Here is a 19,894-nt window from a genome sequence, read left to right as displayed (position 1 = left end):
TTTTATTTTTATTTCTTTCTCACCCCTTTGTTCTCCTTCTGGTTTTGGGGGTCTCTTCTGATTTGGTTAGCATACTTTTTTTCCTTGGGGTCTTTATCATACCTTTAGTATTTTATTCTCTTGTTCATATACTCTTATCTGGATAAAATGACAGGGAGGGAAAAACTCACCACAAAAAAAAAAGAACAAAGAGACGGTACCAACAGATAGGACCTAATCAATATAGACGTTGGTAATATATCAGATCCAGAGTTCAGAATGATGATTCTCAAGGTGCTAGCTGGTCTTGAAAAAGGCATGGAAGATATTAGAGAAAACACTTTCTTGGAGAAATAAAATCCCTTTCTGGAGAAATAAAAGAACAATAATCTAACCAAGCTGAAATCAAGAAAAGGTACTAATTAGGTACAATAAAAAATGGAGGCTCTTACTGCTAGGATAAATGAGGCAGAAGACAGAATTAGTGATATAGAAGACCAAATGATGGAGAATAAAGAAGCTGAGCAAAACAGACACAAACAACTACTGGACCATGAGGGAAGAATTCAAGATATAAGTGATACCAAAAGAAGAAACAATATTAGAATAATTTGGGATTCCAGAAGAAGAAGAAGAGGGCGGTGCAGAAGGTATATTGCAGCAAATTACTGTAGGAGAATTTCCCTAATATGGCAAAGGGAAGAAGCATCAAAATCCAGGACACAGAGAACACCAAAATCAATAAAAATAGGTCCACATCCCATCATCTAATAGTAAAACTTACAAGTCTTAGTGACAAAGAGAAAATCCTGAAAGCAACTCCCAACAAGAAGTCTGTAACATACAATGGTAAAAATATTAGATTGGCAGTAGATGTATCCACAGAGACCTGGCAGGCCAGAAAGAACTGGCATGATATATTCAGAGCACTAAATGAGAAAAACGTGCAGCCAAGAATACTATATCCAGCGAGGCTATTATTGAAAATAGAAGGAGAGATTAAAAGCTTACAGGACAAACAAAAATAAAAAGAATTTGCAAACGCCAAACCAGCCCTACAGGAAATATTGAAAGAGGTCCTCTAAGCAAAGAGAAAACCTAAAAGTAGTAGACCAGAAAGGAACAGAGACAATATACAGTGACAGTCACCTTACAGGCAATACAATGGCAATAAATTCATATCTTTCAATAGGTACCCTGAATGGAAATGGGCTAAATGCCCCAATCAAAAGACACAGGATATCCGAATGAATAAAAAAACAAGATCCATCAATATGCTCTCGAGAAGAAACTCACTTTAAACCCAAAGACACCTCCAGATTTAAACTGAGGGGGTGGAAAACCATTTACCAACTTCATGGACATCAAAAGAAAGCTGGGGTGGCAATCCTTATATCACATCAATTAGATTTCAAGCCAAAGACTATAATAAGAGATGAGGAAGGACACTATATCATACTCAAAGGGTCTGTCCAACAAGAAGATCTAACAATTTTAAATATCTATGCCCCTAACATAGGAGCAGCCAACTCTATAAATCAATTAATAACAAAATCAAAGAAATACATTGACAGTAACACAATAATAGTAGGGGACTTTAACACCCCCCTCACTGAAATGGACAGATCGTCCAAGCAAAAGATCAACAAGGAAAGAAAGGCCTTAAAGGACACACCAGACCAGATGGATATCACAGATATATTCAGAACATTCCATCCCAAAGCAACAGAACACACATTCTTCTCTAGTGCACATGGAACATTCTCCAGAAAAGATCACATCCTGGGTCACAAATCAGGTCTCAACTGGTACCAAAAGATTGGGATCATTCCCTGCATATTTTCAGACCACAATGCTCTGAAGCTAGAACTCAATCACAAGAAGAAAGTTGGAAAGAACTCAAATACATGGAGGCTAAAAAGCATCCTACTAAAGAATGAATGGGTCAACCAGGAAATTAAGAAAAATTGGAAAAAATTCATGGAAACAAATGATAATGAAAGCACAACTGTTCAAAATCTGTGGGGCACAGCAAAGGCAGTCTTGAGAGGAAAGTATATAGCAATACAAGTCTTTCTCAAGAAACAAGAAAGGTCTCAAGTACACAACCTAACTCTACACCTAAAGGAGCTGGAAAAAGAACAGCAAAGAAAGCCTAAACCCAGTAGAAGAGAAATCATAAAGATCAGAGCAGAAATCAATGAAATAGAAACCAAAAGAACAGTAGAATAGATCAATGAAACTAGGAGCTGGTTCTTTGAAAGAATTAATAAGATTGATGAACCCCTTGCCAGACTTATCAAAAAGAAATGAGAAAGGACCCAAACAAATAAAATCATGAATGAAAGAGGAGAGATCACAACCAACACCAAAGAAATACAAACAATCATAAGAACATATTATGAACAACTACACTCCACCAAATTTGACAATCTGGAAGAAATGGATGCATTCCTAGAGATGTATAAACTACCAACACTGAACTAGGAAGAAATAGAAAACCTGAATGGACTCATAATCAGTAAGGAGATTGAAGCAGTCATCAAAAATCTCCTAAAAAACAAGAGTGCAGGGCCAGTTAGCTTCCCAGAATTCCATCAAATGTTTAAAAAATAATTAATACCTATTCTCCTGAAACTATTCCAAAAAAATAGAAATGGAAGGAAAATGGCCAAACTTATTTTATGAGGCCAGCATTACCTTGATCCCAAAACCAGACAAATACCCCAAAAAGGGGAATTACAGACCAATATCCTTGATCAACACAGATGTGAAAATTCTCACCAAAATATTAGCCAATAGGACCCAAGAGTACATTAAAAATATTATTCACCATGACCAGGTGGGATGGGCTCCAAGATTGGTTCAACATCTGCAAATCAATCAATGTGATACAATACATTAATAAAAGAAAGAATAAGAACCATATGATATTCTCAATAGATACTGAAAAAGCATTTGACAAGGTACAGCATCCTTTCTTTTTTTTTTTTTTTTAAGATTTTATTTATTTATTTGACAGACAGAGATCACAATCATGCGAGAAGCAGGCGGCGGGGTGGTGAAGCAGACTCCTCGCGGAGCAGAGAGACCAATGTGGGGCTGGATCCCAGGACCCTGGGATCACGACCCGAGCCAAAGGCAGAGGCTTCAGCCCACTGAGCCACCCAGGCGCCCCTACAGCATCCTTTCTTGATCAAAACTCTTCAAAGTGTAGGGATAGAGGATACATACCTCAATATCATCAAAGCCATCTATGAAAAATCCACAGCGAGTATCATTCTCAATGGAGAAAAACAGAGCTTTTCCAGTAAGGTCAGGAACACAGCAGGGATGTCCATTATCACCACTGCTATTCAACATAGTACTAGAAGTCCTAGCCTCAGCAATCCAACAACAAAAAGAAATTAAAGGCATCTGAATCAGCAAAGAAGAAGTCAAACTCTCACTCTTCGCAGATGAGATGATACTTTATGTGGAAAACCCAAAAAACTCCACTCCAAAACTGCTATAAATCATACAGGAAGTCAGTTAAGTGTCAGGATATAAAATCAATGTACAGAAATCAACTGCATTTCTACACACCAACAGCAAGACAGAAAAAAGAGAAATTAAGGAGTCGATCCCATTTACAACTGCACCCAAAACCATAAGATACCTAGGAATAAACCTAACCAAAGAGACAAAGAAACTGTACTCGGAAAATTATAACGTACTCATGAAAGAAAATGAGGAAGACACAAAGAAATGTAAAAACATTCCATGCTCGTGGATTGGAAGAAAAAATATTGTGAAAATGTCTATGCTACCAGAGCAATCTACACATTTAATGCAATTTCTATCAAAATACAATCAATTTTTTTCAAAGAAATTGAACAAATAATCCTAAAATTTATATGGAACCAGAAAAGACCTCGAATAGCCAAAGGAATGTTGAAAAAGAAAGCCAGAGTTGGTGGCATCACAATTCCAGACTTCAAGCTCTATTACAAAGCTGTCATCATCACGACAGTATGGTACTGGCACAAAAACAGACACATAGATCAATGGAACAGAATAGAGAGCCCAGAAATAGACCCTCAACTCTATGGTCAACTAATCTTCGACAAAGCAGGAAAGAATGTCCAATGGAAAGAAGACAGTCTCTTCAACAAATGGTGTTGGGAAAATTGGACAGCCACATGCAGAAGAATGAAACTGGACCATTTCCTTATGCCACACACAAAAATAGACTTAAAATGGATGAAAGACCTCAATGTGAGAAAGGAATCCATTAAAATCCCTGAGGAGAACAGAGGCAGCAACCTCTTCGACCTCAGCCACAGCAACTTCTTCCTAGAAACATCGCCAAAGGCAAGGGAATCAAGGACAAATATGAACTACTGGAACTTCATTAAGATCAAAAGCTTTTGCACAGCAAAGGAAACAGTTAACAAAACCAAAAGACAACTGACAGAATGGGAGAAGATATTTGCAAATGACATACCAGATAAAGGGCTAGTATCCAAAAATCTATAAAGAACTTATCAAACTCTACAACCAAAGAACAAAGAATCCAATCAAGAAATGGGCAGAGGACATGAACAGACATTTCTGCAAAGAAGACATCCAGATGGCCAACAGACATGAAAAAGTATTCAACATCACTCAGCATCAGGGAAATACAAATCAAAACGACAATGAGATACCACCTCACACCAGTCAGAATGGCTAAAATTAACAAGTCAGGAAATGACAGATGCTGGCGAGGATGCGGAGAAAGGGGAACCCTCCTACACTGCTGGTGGGAATGCAAGCTGGTGCAGCCACTCTGGAAAGCAGCATGGAGGTTCCTCAAAAAGTTTAAAATAGAGCTACCCTACAACCCAGGAATCACACTACTGGGTATTTACCCTAAAGACACAAATGTAGTTATCCAAAGAAGCACATGTACCTGAATATTTATAGCAGCAATGTCCACAATAGCCAAACTATGGAAAGGACCTAGATTTCCAACAACAGATGAATGGATAAAAAAGAAGTGGTATATATATACAATGGAATACTATGCAGCCATCAAAAGAAATGAAATCTTGCCTTTTGCAAAGACATGGATGGAACTAGAGGGTATTATGCTGAGCAAATTAAGTCAATCAGAGAAAGACAATTATCATATGAGCTCCATGATATGAGGAACTTGAAAGTTAGGGTGGGGGGTTTGGTGGATAGGGAAGGAAAAAATGAAACAAGATGGGATCAGGAGGAGACAAGCCATAAGAGACTCTTAATCTCAAAAAACAAACTCAGGTTGCTGTGGGGAGATATGGAGAGGGTGGTTGGGTTATGGACATTGGGGAGGGTGACATGATGAGTGTTATGAAATGTGTAAGCCTGAAAATTCACAGACCTATACCCATGGGGCAAATAATACATTATATGTTAATAAAAATAATTAACTAAAAAAAAAAAACAAAAAAACAAAAAAAAACAAGGCTCCGGTGTGTGCATAAGATGACAAACCCGCTGCCTAGGTCATTCTCGGTCGCTGGTACAGCGTGGGAGTATGAGCATCTCACCTAAGGAAAATGATTCTGGTTTTAAGGTGTTGTACAGCCCCAACATAAACCAGCCTGGTCATCCTGGGTTCAGCCTGGCTCTCCTGGGCTTGCTTGGAGACCATATAGTTGCCTCACACAGTCCCACTGCCTCAGAGATGTTCAAGGGTAATTTTGACTGTTCATCATTTTCAACTTATGTGCTGATTTGGGAACCTGGACCCCTCATAAGATAAAATTTCACATTAACTTTCATCCTGGCAACTCTGATTTTCAGATGGTCAAGAGTGGTACAAATGCCACTCTTGTCTCAAGCCTTCATCTATGTTAATACCATGGTAATCATGCCTAAAGTAATTAGCATAAATAATAAAGTAAAAAGGTTTTGATTTGATAATACAAGTAAGAAAATTAAGAATTTGGATAACATTTGAAATCAACTCGTAAATCTTGGCAATTAATCATCATATAATTTATATTTCAAAGAAAAACAAACTGCACAACACAATGATTACAACTTTGTGAGACTAATATCTAAATTTTAGAGAGGAAACAGAGATATATTCTCAAAAATCTCATGAGCTACCACAATCATTTCATTTTACCTACATTTCAAAAGTGGAGCTAAAATAAGGACTTTTCAGGCATTTTATTTATCTAGGGTTTTTATAAGAACAGAAAGCCAAGACTAACCAATAACATTTCATAACAAGTGAAAATTATATGAAATTCAAATTTCAGCATTCATTAATATCATTCTGAATTTCATCAATAAATATTTGTGGAAATTTGTTTCCTCTCATTATATAAGTACCTACATACTATCCTTGATTTTTGCCTCTTGGCTTGCAAAGCTTAAACTATTTACTATCTAGTCCTTTACAGAAAAGTTTGGTAACCCCTGATGTAAAGGACTGATAAGTAAGAAGAAATCACCATTCTGTGGGAAAAATGCATTGCTAAAGAAGACCAAAGGAATGAATTTTTCACTCTGGAATTTCAGACAAAGTAAATACTGTTAAGAGTTGGTACATATCACAAAAAGAAATCAAACTATTTCCTTATGTAGAGTTACATGGGTTACACTGATTTTATCACCTCATTACATACCATATTGTCTGAAAAACAAGATAAACTGGGATCTCCTCTCAAAATTAGTTCACTGAAAGTGTAAGCCTAGAGGTGCCTGGGTGGCTCAGTGGTTAACCGTCTGCCTTCAGTTCAGGTCATGATCCCAGGGTCCAGCGATCAAGTCCCAAATCAGGCTCCCTGCTCAGTGGGAAGCCTGCTTCTCCCTTTCCCCCCAACCCCTGCTTGTGTTCCCTCTCTGGTTGTCTCTCTGTCAAATAAATAAAGAAAGAAATCTTTAAAAAAGAGAAAGAAAGAAAGTTAGTTTAAGCCTAAGAATTCAGCAACCACTATATTTTATCCTTCCACTTTAACTTAATAAGATTTTTATTAATGAAAATACTATTTTACAAAATTAGTATCTGTGAAAACTCTACTTACTGGCAGGTAATGTATTATGTAATTTTCAATTCATAAAGCATACCAATAAACTTTGTATTTTTCTTTATAAGTTGTTCAAATCATTCATACTGGAATAGTTTCCCAAATACACCATGCTCTTTCTTGCCTCAGCATCCTTACTTATGCTTGTTCCTCCATCAGGAATTCTCTTTCCAGATACTCTCCTGCAGTAGTTTTCTCCTGGTAGCATAGGTAGATGAGCAAGATATTTTCGAGTTTGTGGGGGGAAAAGGAAGGGGTCTTTCTTTTTCTAATTTGATAGCTTCCAAACTTTCTAAACCTTTTGAAAATTATTTTTTACTGAAATACCTCTCCTCCTTGAACATTTACTCAGGATTCATTGTCCCCACAATACATTATTTATATTTCTACTTATTATTTATGCCATTCTATCCAACTGGAATGTGATTTTTTAATCAACCACCTAGTTCTTTACAGATTTCAAGAAGCTGGTTATCTTCTGGTGTTCATCATCTCTGGAATGGCACTGTCAAGGAGCAAATGCCAGATAGGAGGAGCCATCTTTGACACTGCTCCCTTCCCTCACCTCCCAAATCCAATACATCATCAAATCCTTAAATTGCTACCTGAATATTTCTGGAACCCCCACTGTAGCCTCTTAACTATTATAAACCACAACCAATCTAAACACCTCCCACTACAGCTGTTTCTTCCCCACAAAACAGTTAGGAAATCCTCTCAAATCAACTGTTATAGATACACACATATCCTGATATCCCTGATTAGTTCATTTAATCATAGTCCAGGCAATCATAGCCCCATGTGGCTTACAAAATTATATTAGAGTTTGAAGCCTGCACTCCTACCATAAGTGGATCATAAGTGTATAATGTGTATACAGTAGCTGCTCAAAGAAGTTTCATGATTGAATTAATGCTGTACAACATCTTTTTATTCTTTGTATGCTCCAGGTTGCCAACTACTTTACAGGGGTCCATTTTGGAAGTTCTACCACTTAATTCTATGATTTTTGGAATATCTTTTAGAATGGCCTGTAGAGACAATATACAATCCACAAAAGAAAAACTGTCTTTCTTTTTCATTGCTACACATAGATCTTTAACACAGAGTGGTTTTACTCCAAAGTGTTCACCACTTTTATTCAAAAAACATTGCTTGACATTTGGTTGTTTCAAAAGATCCAACCCATCACTGAAGGCCAGATAGGTAACAAAAGATAAGCAAATTCATGTTCTATGGACAATGAATGCTAACAATTACTGAATGCTTACAGTATGCCAGGCATTGGTGAATATTTTACAAACATTATTTCACTTAGTTCTTACCAAAAAAAAAATATGATAATTTATTATCATTGCAACTTTACAGATTAAAAAACAAAAACATAAGCTGTACCAAACATTCAATGAACAGTTAGAAGCTATTCTCCTAGATTATTCTAAAAAATAGAGAAAGGAAATCTTTCTTTTTTTTAAGATTTTATTTTATATTTGACAGAGAGAGACATAGTAAGAGAGGGAACACAAGCAGGGGGAGTAGGAGAGGGAAAAGCAGGCTTCCTGTTGAGCAGGGAACCCAAAGCAGGGCTTGATCCCAGGACCTTGGGATCATGACACAAGCTGAAGGCAGGCGCTTAACAGCTGAGCCATCCATATGCCCCAAGGAAAACTTTCAAACACACTCTATATGACCAATATTACCCTGATTCCAAAACCAGATAAAGATATTACAAAAAAAGAAAACTCTAAGCCAATATCTCTGATGAACATAGAAACAAAAATCCTCAACAAAATATTAGCAAAGTGAATTCAACAACACATTACAAAGACCACTCATCACAATCAAGTGGGATTTATTCCAGGGATGGAAGGATGATTTAACATTCTCAAATCAATCACCATGATACTAAACATGAAGTATATTAACAAAATGAAGGATGAAAATTGTATGATAATCTCAATAGATGCAGAAAAAACATTTGACAAAATTCAGTATCCATTCATGATAAAAAGAATATCAACAAAGTAGATTTAGAGAGAACGTACCTCAACATAAGAGAGGTCTTAATGAAAAACCCACAACTAAGATCATATGCAATGGATAAAAACTGAGAGCTTCTCCTCTAATATCAAGAACAAAGATGTCTACCCTTGCCACTTTCATTTAATGTAGTATTGGAAGTCCTAGCTACAGCAATCAGAGAAGAAAAAAAAAAGACATTCATATTGGTAAGGAAGATGTAAAACTGTCACTGTTTGAGGATGACATGATGCTAAACATAGAAAACTCTAAAAACGCCACCAAAAAAACTATTGGAAGTAATAAATAAATTCAGTAAAGTTGCAAGATACAAAATTTATACACAGAAATTGGCTGGTTAGTAAAAACCAATAATGAGGCAGCAGAAAGAGAAGTTAAGAAAGCAATTCCAAGGACGCCTGGGTGGCTCAGTTGGTTGGGCATCTTTCTTCAGCTCAGGTCATCATCCCAGGGTCCTGGGATCAAGTCCTGTGTTGAGCTCCTTGAGGGGAACTTGCTTCTCCCTCTCCCACTCCCCCTGCTTCTGCTCACTCTCCCTTGCAAACAAATAAAATCTTTAAAACAAACAAACAAACAAATAAAAACAATTCCATTTATAATTGCTCCAAAAATAATAAAATACCCAGGAATAAACTTAACCAAGGAGGTAAAAGACCTGTACTCTGAAAACACTGATGAAAAAATTGAAGACAACACAAACAAACAGAAAGACATTCCATGCTCATGGATTGGAAGAATTAATATTGTTAAAATATTTATACTTCCCTATGAGATCAGATGCTGGGAAGATCATGGAGTAGAAGAACCCTAAATTCATCTCATCCCAAGTATAGAACTAGATAACTTCATGGAATAAATAGCAGACCAGATGAAACAGAGGAACAAATTAATGACTCTTTGACAGAGTAATGGAAAGTAACAAACCTGAGCAAATGAGGGGAAAAAATTACATAAATTGAGAATAGTCTTAGAGAACTCAGTGACTCCATCAAGCATAACAACATTTATATTAAAGGGATCCCAGAAGAGGGAAAAAGGAGGGCAGAAAATTTATTTGAGGAAATAATAGCTGAAAACTTCCTTAATCTGGGAAATAAAAACAGATATCCTGATCTAGAAAGCACAGAGATCCAAAAAAAAATCAGCCCAAAGAGGTCCACACCAAGACCCATAGTAATTAAAATGGCAAAAAGTACTGATAAAGAACAAATTTTAAAAGGAACAAGAGAAAAGATAGTTGTGTACAAGAAAAACTCCATAAGGTTATCAGTGGATTTTTCAGCAGAAACTTTGTAGGCCAGAAGAGAGTGGCATGACATATTAAAAATAAAATTGCTGAAAGGGGAAAATCTGCAGCCAAGAATATCCAAGGCTATCATACAGAATAGGAGAGATAAAGAGTTTCACAGACAAACAAAAACTAAAGGAGTTCATGACCCCTACAAGAAATATTAAACTTTTTGAATGGAAAGAAAGACCATAAGTGAGGGTATAAGAGTAAACACAAAAGCAGTAAAAATAAGTATTTCTGTAAAAATCTGTCAAGGAATTCATAAAATAAAAGGATGCAAAACATGACACTCTATGCCTAAAACATGGGGGTGGGGGAGAAGAGTGAAGAAAGGGTTCAAACTTAAGGGACCATCAGCTTAATGTAGACCGCTATATAGCAGATGTGATATACAAATCCAATGGTAATCACAAATCAAAAACCAGTAATAGTTATGCAAAGAATAAAGAGAAAAGAATCCAAGTGTATCACCAAAGAAAGTCAACAAACCGTGAAAGAGCAAGAGAAGAAAAGATCAGAAATAAACTACTGTATGGTGACCAACATAACATAATTTTAAAAAAGAAACTACAAAACAACCACAAAACAAGTGACAAAATGCAATAAGTATATTTCTATTGATAATTACTTTGAATGTAAATGGACTACAAAAAAAAATTTTTTTTCACAGAACTAGAACAAGTAAACTAAAATTTGTGTGGAACCAAAAAGACCCCAAATAGCCAAAGCAATTTTGAGAAAGAACAACAAAGCTGGAGAGATGTACTGATTCTAAGATCTACTACCAAGATGGAATAATCAAAACAGTATGGTACTAGCACAGAAATAGACACAATGGACCAGAATAGAGAGCTCAGAAATACACCCACATTTTTATGGTCAATTATTCTATGACAAAGGAGGCAAGAATATATAGTGGGGGAAAGACAGTCTCTTTAATAAATGATGCTGGGAAAACTGGAAAGCTGGACAGCTAACTACATGCAAGAGAATGGAATTGGAACACCTCCTAACACCATACACAATAATCAACTCAAAATGCATTAAAGACCTAAGTGTGAACCCTGAGACCATAAAAATCCCAGAAGAGAGCACAGGCAATAATCTCTCTGACATTGGCCATAACAACATTTTTCTAGATATGTTTTCTAAGGCAACAGAAAACTAAAGCAAAAATAAACTACTGGGACTACATCAAAATAAAAAGCTTTTGCACAGTAAAGGAGACCAACAACAAATAAAAAAGTGACCTACAGGGCGCCTGGGTAGCTCAATGGGTTAAGTCTCTGCCTTTGGCTCAGGTCATGATCTCGGGGTCCTGGGATCAAGTTCTGCATCAGAAATCAAAACCACAATGAGTTATTACTTTACACCTGTCAGAATAAAAAGAATAAAATAACAGAATAAAAAAGAATAAAAAAGGTAAGAAATAACAAATGTTGATGAGGATATAGAGAAAAATGAACTATTGTACACTGTCCATAGGAATATAATAGATACATGCACCCCTAGGTTTTTTGCAACATTATTTACAATAGCCAAGATATAGAAGCAACCTAAGTGTCCATCATTAGATGAGTGGAAAAGAAAGATGTGGTTTATATATATACAATAGAATATTACACAGTCATTAAAAAAAAAGAATGAGCTCTTGCCACTTGCAACAACATAAATGGGCTTAGAGGGTGTTATACTAAGTGAAATAAATCAGACTAATAAAGACAAATGAGTTCACTTATGTGTGGAATCTAAATAACAAAACAATCAAAAAGAAAGAGACCTATAAATAGAGAACAAACTGATGGTTGCCAGAGGGGTGGGGTACCAAGAGTGAATGGACAAAATGGTGAAGGGGAGTAGGAGATACAGACTTCCAGTTATGGAATGAATAAGTCACCAGAATAAAAGGCACAAGAATAGGGAATATAGTCAATATGACTGTAATGGTTTTGTGTGGTGGCGGTTGGTAGCTACACTTAAGGTGAGCATAGACAGCATAACAGTAGACTTGTTGAATAACTATGTTGTAAACTGGAAAATAAAGCAACATTGTGTGTCAACTCTACTTCAATTTAAAAATAAAAAAAATAAAAAACAAAAAACTGAAGTTCAGAGAGACGGTTCAGAGTCTGAAGACAGGCAGCCTTCAGTTTTGGACTCCAAAGCAGAATGATGTTATACTAAAGTCCCTTACAAATGCCCATAAATGGGTGCCTGGGTGGCTCAGAGGGTTAAGCCTCTGCCGTCAGCTCAGGTCATGGTCCTGGGGTCCTGGGATCGAGCCCCACATCGGGCTCTCTGCTTGGTGGGGAACCTGCTTCTCCCTGCCTCTCTGCATACTTGTGATCTCTCTCTCTGTCAAATAAATAAATAAATAAAATCTTAAAAAAAAAATAAAAAATAAATGCCCATAAATAAAATATTGAATGGTAGTTTTATCTATCAGATTAATGTTTGTCTTTGCATTTCCCGGGAATCCATAGTCTTATTTCCTTATCTCTTGTTGGTCTCTCTTCAAAGTATTTGGGGTCTTTCATGATGCTGAGTCATACTGAATAAGCCCGGGAAGAATTGTTAGAAAAAGAAAAACCTAGGACAGGCATATCACATACCTTCATTACAGATATAGTAAATGGTTCAAGGGAAAGAATTGACTTCAGAAATTGACACTAAGGTGGTTCTGGAAGGAAAGACAAATCATGGTTGTTTATTCATGTTCTATAAATTCAAGATATCATGTCTCATACAAATAGCATGGTAGCAAAGTAGCAATACAGAAATTAAAACCAGAGGTTTTATTTTAAAACTTCTGGAAATATTATAAAAATACAGAAATTAAAGTGAAAATAGAATTAATACGAGAAATTATGCATTCTAAGATTTTTCTTGTTTTCTAGTCTTTGGTCTTCTGGGTATCATTCAGGTTTTCTATTTAGATAAACATTTGTCAGTTTGTTTTACCACAAATATTCTTCTTTAGCAGTATCAGAATTCATTGGTGGTGTTTGGCCATAGTTCTTGCTTTTCCAACCTTTATGTCAAAATCTCTAGGACTGCTGCACTAGACAAGTAGTGGTTTAACAGCTGGGGGTAGGGGGATGGGCACAATGTCGGGGGGAAGTGTCAGTAAAGGTAATGCAGACCCTAAAAACAGCCCAAACAGCTCACTCATAGAGTTCACAAACCCACCCACAGGATGAAGCTGAATCATATACTCAGTATTGATTCAAAAGTTATTTAGGAACTAGTTGATTAATGAAAAAGTATAATCTCCAATTAACATTAATAGATTATAGCCAAATATAACATCTAGCATCATTCTCTGTGGATTAGAAAACAAAATTTTTCAATGACCCAAGTACCTGACTTATCCCTATTTCTGGAAGCACTATTAGTCCAATTTAACTTTTGTCTGGGTACCAACCAGCCTTTCAAAGGAAATTGTTATAGATCTTCTTCCAGACTAAATAAAATAGAAAAACTATCCCTGAGCTGCTTTATTGCCTGACAATTCTTTCAGTTCCAGCTTCATTTTCTTAAAATTATTTTCACTATCTTCTCAATAAAAAGAGGATTTCTAAAAAGTATATGTAGAAAAACTTATCTAAGACAAGCTTAACTATAAAGACACTGCTTTTAAATAAACGTTTTTCTAGTTGGAAACAAATATAGTAGAGGAAGTTTACTTTGGACATGATTTGATAGACCATAAGAACCTCAAAATATATTCTATAAGACATTTATTATTATGTCTCACTATTATAATGCCTATAGTTTAATTGCTAATATATAAATGTGTTATTAAAACAATAATATTGATAAACTGACACAAGAATGTCTTATAAATATATTATCTTTTCATCACAAACTCTCTATGAAATGTAATGACATTTTACAAAAATAAAAGCCTGGAAGTGAAACAAGTCATCATACTGTAGAACCTCAGAATGATTCAGGAGTTGGAGGCAACAATCTCCAAAAGTGAGGGTGCAATTGGGGCTGAAAATGCCTCCTTAGATCCAACTCCATGCAGCCAAATCTCTTTCCACACCAGAGCAGAAGGCAAAAAGGACTGAAAGCAAAAGATATCAACAGGAATGTTTACTTCAAACACAAAGAAGTAAAAATTGAAAAAATTCTCCCAGAAGAAAGAGGAGACAATGAGGAGAAAAATAAGAGAGAAATATAAAAAAAATTGAGAGAATTACTCCAGAGGACCAACATTCAAATAGAAGTTCCAGAAGGAGAGAATTGAGAAATCAGAGGGGAAAATATTTTTTAAAAAATCATAAAAAGAGGGGCACCTGGGTGGCTCAGTGGGTTGAGCCTCTGCCATTGGCTCAGGTCATGATCTCAGGATCCTTGGATCGAGTCCCACATGGGGCTCTCTGCTCAGCAGGGAGCCTGCTTCCCCCTCTCTCTGCCTGCCTCTCTGCCTACTTGTGATCTCTGTCAAATAAATAAAATCTTAAAAATAATAATAATAATAATAATAATAAAAAGAAATTTCCCAGAAGTGACAGAAATGAATCACTGGAGTTGAAAAGGCTACTGAGAGCTCACCACGAGTGAGTTATGAAAGAATCACACCACTTCATTGTGAAATTCCAGAGAACTTGAGGTAAAAACTTTTACGGGGCGGGGTGGGGGGGAGATGACTGAAAAGGAACAGAAATGAGAACATCACTGGATTTCTCACCTGCAACCAGATGTTAGAAGATGAAACAATATTTCCAAAGTTCTGAGTAAAATGATTTCCAATCTGGCATCCTGTGACCAGCCAAACTATTATTTTAAGTTAAATTAAAATAATAAAATTTTCAGAGGTGAGATCTTAAAAAAAAAAAAAAAGTACTTCCCATCTATCCTCTCTTGATAGTAAATCAAGAAAGAGGAAAATAAAGGATGCCATCAATCACAATGAAAGGAAATGAAAGGGCCATAGCTAAATAGTGGCCCAGAGGGCAATTAATCCTGACTACAACAAGAAATCAAAGAGCTCCAAAAGGAATGTCTCAGTAAAAGAATACAAGGGGCACCTGGCTGGCTCAGTTGGTAGAATATGTGACTCTTGATCTCAGGGTCATGAATTCAAAGCCCCACATTGGGTGTGGGGGCCTACTTAAAAAAAAAAAAGAGAAATTATTTGATGTGTGTAAAGGAGTAAAAGGACATTTACGCTCGTATCAAAGTTTAGGGATTGGAGCACCTGGGTGGCTCAGTCAGTTAACTGCCAGTCTCTTGGTTTCAACTCAGGTCCTAATCTCAGGGTTTTACAATTGAGCTGGGCGTCTGGCTCTGCAATAGGCATGGAGCCTGCTTAAGATTCTCTCCCTCTGGGGTACCTGGGTGGCTCAGTCAGTTAAGCATCTTCCTTTGACTCAGGTCATGATCCCAGGGTCCCTGGAACAATCCCTTCAGATTCTCTCACTCTACTTCTCACTCTACTTCTGCCCCTGTATTTGCGTGCACATGCTCTCTCTCTCTTTCTCTCTCTCTTTCTCTTAAAAAAAAAAAAAGGAGCTTAGGGATAAATTCCTAATGTATACATAGAAAACTAACTTAAAAAAATGAAAAAAGAAAACCTTTGCAATCAGCAGCTCTAGGAAGAAGCACTCACTCAATAAAGGAAATATTATTTGTGATGTCTTCCTAGATATAATACTGTAAATACCAAAAATTATTGAGAAGATACTTAACTGTATATATCATGGTGGGGGTCTAGGGTGTTTAGTAGTAGCAAAAGCACTAAACTGTCATGTTCCATAAAGGAAATCAATAAATGCTATCTAGTATGAAGAGAAATCCAAAATAGAATTTAAATATGATTTAGAAATATAAAGATATATATTTATACATATATATACATATATATGTATATATATAAAGTAAGGCAGTGGAAGTGAGACAGTGAAAAAGTTAGATCATAATTTTCTGTGGGGAGTCAGAATGGGAGGTATGAAAAGGTTTGCAAAGGAAATGCTGTTAGAAGCCTAGTCATGCTATATGACCTTCTAAAGTATATTTATGTCTCACTTTGACCAAAATTAAGTTAAAAATGAAACAAAACAACAACATTAAACCCATTTCTTCTATCTTCAATCCTTCTCTCCCCTAGGTCTTTCCCCTCAGCACATAAACATCTTTTCAAAGAGAATCCTTATATAACTTCTTCCAATATAGTCCAATTTCTTTTCTTTCCATCACAGCCAATATCACTACAAATTATTCCCTAATCAGGTCCTCACCATCACTCCTCAATCTGCTGCAACAGACTAAGTTGAACCACATGAAAGGTTGATTTGGCCATTTTTTTTTACCTATGAAAAGAGCTGTTACCGCCTCCACCAAATTCTGAGTCTGTCACCTCAATATGTATTGCTGTCTGCTTCATTTATCCCCTGCCCTCCTGCCTTAATTCACTCTTCATTTCTTTCTGAGTTAAGGCTTCAGCCCCATAACTCTTACCTCCCACCAGTCTATGTTGGCACATTTGCCAGAACAGTCTTTCTAAAACATTTATTGTAACATGTCACTCTCCTGCTTACAATTCTTCAGGGCCATCCCAATGCCATCAAAATGAAACCTAAACTCTTTCCAGTGGCCACAAGCTGACCACTACCTGCCTCCCAAGCTTATCTACCTCTAGTTTCTACATCCACAATTCCTTAACCCCAACCTTGACCTTTACCTTAATGAAGAATTCACCCCAACTCTCTACATGAGTCACATTATACAACTTATATGCAGAAATGTTCCTTCGATCTTTATATATTTAAATATATATGATTATATATCACTAATATTTAGCACTTCAAAAGCATTTGATAAATATGAAAGAAAAATTCAGTATTTTCTTAATGACCCAAAACTTAATCATAGGTGAAAAATATATAAACATTCAATTTTTTCTAAGGGCTAAGTGAGTATTGAAAAGGCTGATGATGACCAGAGGGAGGGAAGACAGGTAGGCAGATGCGTGAAATAGGTGAAGGGGATTAAGAGCACACTTACTGTGATGAGCACTGAGTAATGTATAGAATTATTGAATCAATATATTGCTGAAACTAACATAACATTGTATATTAACCATACTGGAATTAAAACCAAAAAAAATGGGGTGCCTGGGTGGCTCAGTGGGTTAAAGCCTCTGCCTTCAGCTCAGGTCATGATCTCAGGGTCCTGGGATCAAGCCCCGCATTGGGCTCTCTGCTTGGCAGGGAGCCTGCTTCCTCCTCTCTCTCTCTCTGCCTGCCTCTCTGACTACTTGTGATCTCTGTCTGTCAAATAAATAAATAAAATCTTTAATATATATATATTAATAAAAAAGAGAAGGCTGATGATGTTTTCCTAAATATTCAAATGCATAGCGACAAGGAACTAAGAACAACTTATAAATTGTATCAAATTGAGGAAGAGAGAGGATAGAAGGAAGGAAGGAAGAAGGAAAGGCAAGGAAGGAAGGAGGAATGGAAGGAAGGAAGGAAAGAGAAAGAAAGAAAGAAAGAGAGAGAGAGAAAGGGAAGGAAAGGGAGGGGAAGACAGGAATCTGGAAAAAATAAGTGTTACCTCAATTTTACAATGTAACTACTACAAGAAGAAAATTCATAAATATCATAATTAATCTGTATGCAGAAAATTGTTCTTCATTTTCCAAAAAGTGATAAAACCAGGGCCCTATGGTTAGCTATAAAGAACATATGCACTAAGTGTTAGTACTTCTATGTGTTTTCTGGTGAAAGAATTGCATCATTAAGTTTTAAAAGCTGCCCAACCAGTTCCCAAACTAGCACCCCATCCAACAAAAGTTTAATTAGGCTTGGAGTTTTGTTTAAACTGACAGCTGTGGTTCAAAAAGCCCCCAAGGTCAGGGTATAGTTTGCATCTTAAATAATCAAATTGCCCAAAGGAATTCTGCGGTTCTGTGGTGGTTATTTTTTATTCTGATTTGCAAAGAATCTAGTTAATAGCTCTCTTCCACGAATATGGTTCATTCAAATGTAAAATATTTTTACATTATCTCTGAATTTTACATTATCTCTGAATCAATAAAGAAAAAAAAGCAGTTATTCCTCACCTGTTCACCTTGCAGACATCCTGCAACCTCACGGATCTAGCAGACCGGAAGCAGGATATAAGCAAAAAAGGCCTTAGAGCAGGCAAAAGGGATGTCAGCAAAGGCCCACACAGAGGAAGCTCACACACTTTCCCATAGGAAAGCTTTTGAGGCCCTACCTTGGAGGCTATTTACTCTCACTTTACAAACAATATTACCAGGCTTATTTATCTAGTTTCGAAGCCTAGGGCAGAATAGAAATAAGATATTAGAAAGAGAGCTGTGGGAGAGGGGCTACTTACAACACACTGAAATACTGACTGCAAAACAGAGACAGCTGTCAGCCTAATGGGAAGGAGGAAACAAAAATCACAAAAAGAAAACAAAAGAACTCAAAGCACAGCTGAAAATAAGGTGTAGGGCAAACACTTCACTCACCCAGTAAGACCTTGGGCATCACTGTATCATAGGCTAGTGAAAGGAACTGACATCCAACATGGTATCCTTTGTCCTCAAGAAAAAGAATCAGCTTAGCACCTGAGCTAGGTAACTGGAAGGAAAGGAGGAACAAGTCACTCCTGCTTTTGCAAAAGGAAACAGTATAAAAGGGTTTCTTCTGAGAGAGTAAAAATTAACAAGAGCATATTTGTCCTTAAAGGATCGAACACATAGTTATTAAGAAAATGACTCATTTGCTAAGGGACCCTTATGATGGCAATTATAACATATTTAAAAATCTAGGTGAAGTAACTATTGAGTATTTACCCAAAGAAAATGAAAGCATTAATTTCAAAAGTTATATGTATGCTGTGTTAATTGCAGCATTATTGACAATAATTATTATTGACAATAAGCCAAGATATGGAAGCAACCTAAGTATCCATTAATAGGCAAATGGATGAGAAAGATGTGGGGTTGTGTGCATATGTGTGTGCGTGCGCTCGCGCATGCGCATGTGTATACAATGTAATATTACACAGCAATAAAAAAGGATGAGGTCATGCCATTTGATACAACATGATCTAGAGGGCATTATGTTAAGGGAAATAAGTCAGACTAAGAAAAGCAAATACCAAACGATTTCACTCATAAATGGGATCAAAACAAAACAAACCATGAATAAATAAGCAAAAAGCAGAACTTGAGTTATAAATATAGAGAACAAACTGACAGGTACTGCAGGGGAGGAGAGAAGGGCACTGGGCAAAACAGTAGATGCAGGCCAGTTACAGAATGAGTAAGTCATGGAATAAAAGGCACAGCATAGAAACTATAGTCAATGGTATTGTAACAGCATTGTATGATGACATGATACCTATACTTGTGAACACAACATAATATATAAAATTGTCAAATTGCTATCTTGTATACCTAAAATTAATGTAACATTCTGTGTCAACCATACCCAAATTTAAAAAAAAAATCTAGGTGAAATATATATTGGGTTGCAGAACTTAAACTCCATATGTGTTTCAAATAACT

General features: G+C 36.4%; 1 protein-coding gene across 1 annotated transcript in view; it reads right to left on the bottom strand.

Moving 5' to 3' along the window:
• TTC6 (tetratricopeptide repeat domain 6) overlaps positions 1–19,894 on the bottom strand; it is a gene marked incomplete at its 3' end in the record, with an annotated part of 209,867 nt that overhangs the window by 160,457 nt on the left and 29,516 nt on the right. The window lies entirely within an intron of this gene.

Source organism: Martes martes (genome assembly GCF_963455335.1).
Source record: "Martes martes genome assembly, chromosome: 7".
Lineage (NCBI taxonomy): Eukaryota > Metazoa > Chordata > Mammalia > Carnivora > Mustelidae > Martes > Martes martes.
This window is presented reverse-complemented; position numbering and strand designations above follow the sequence as displayed.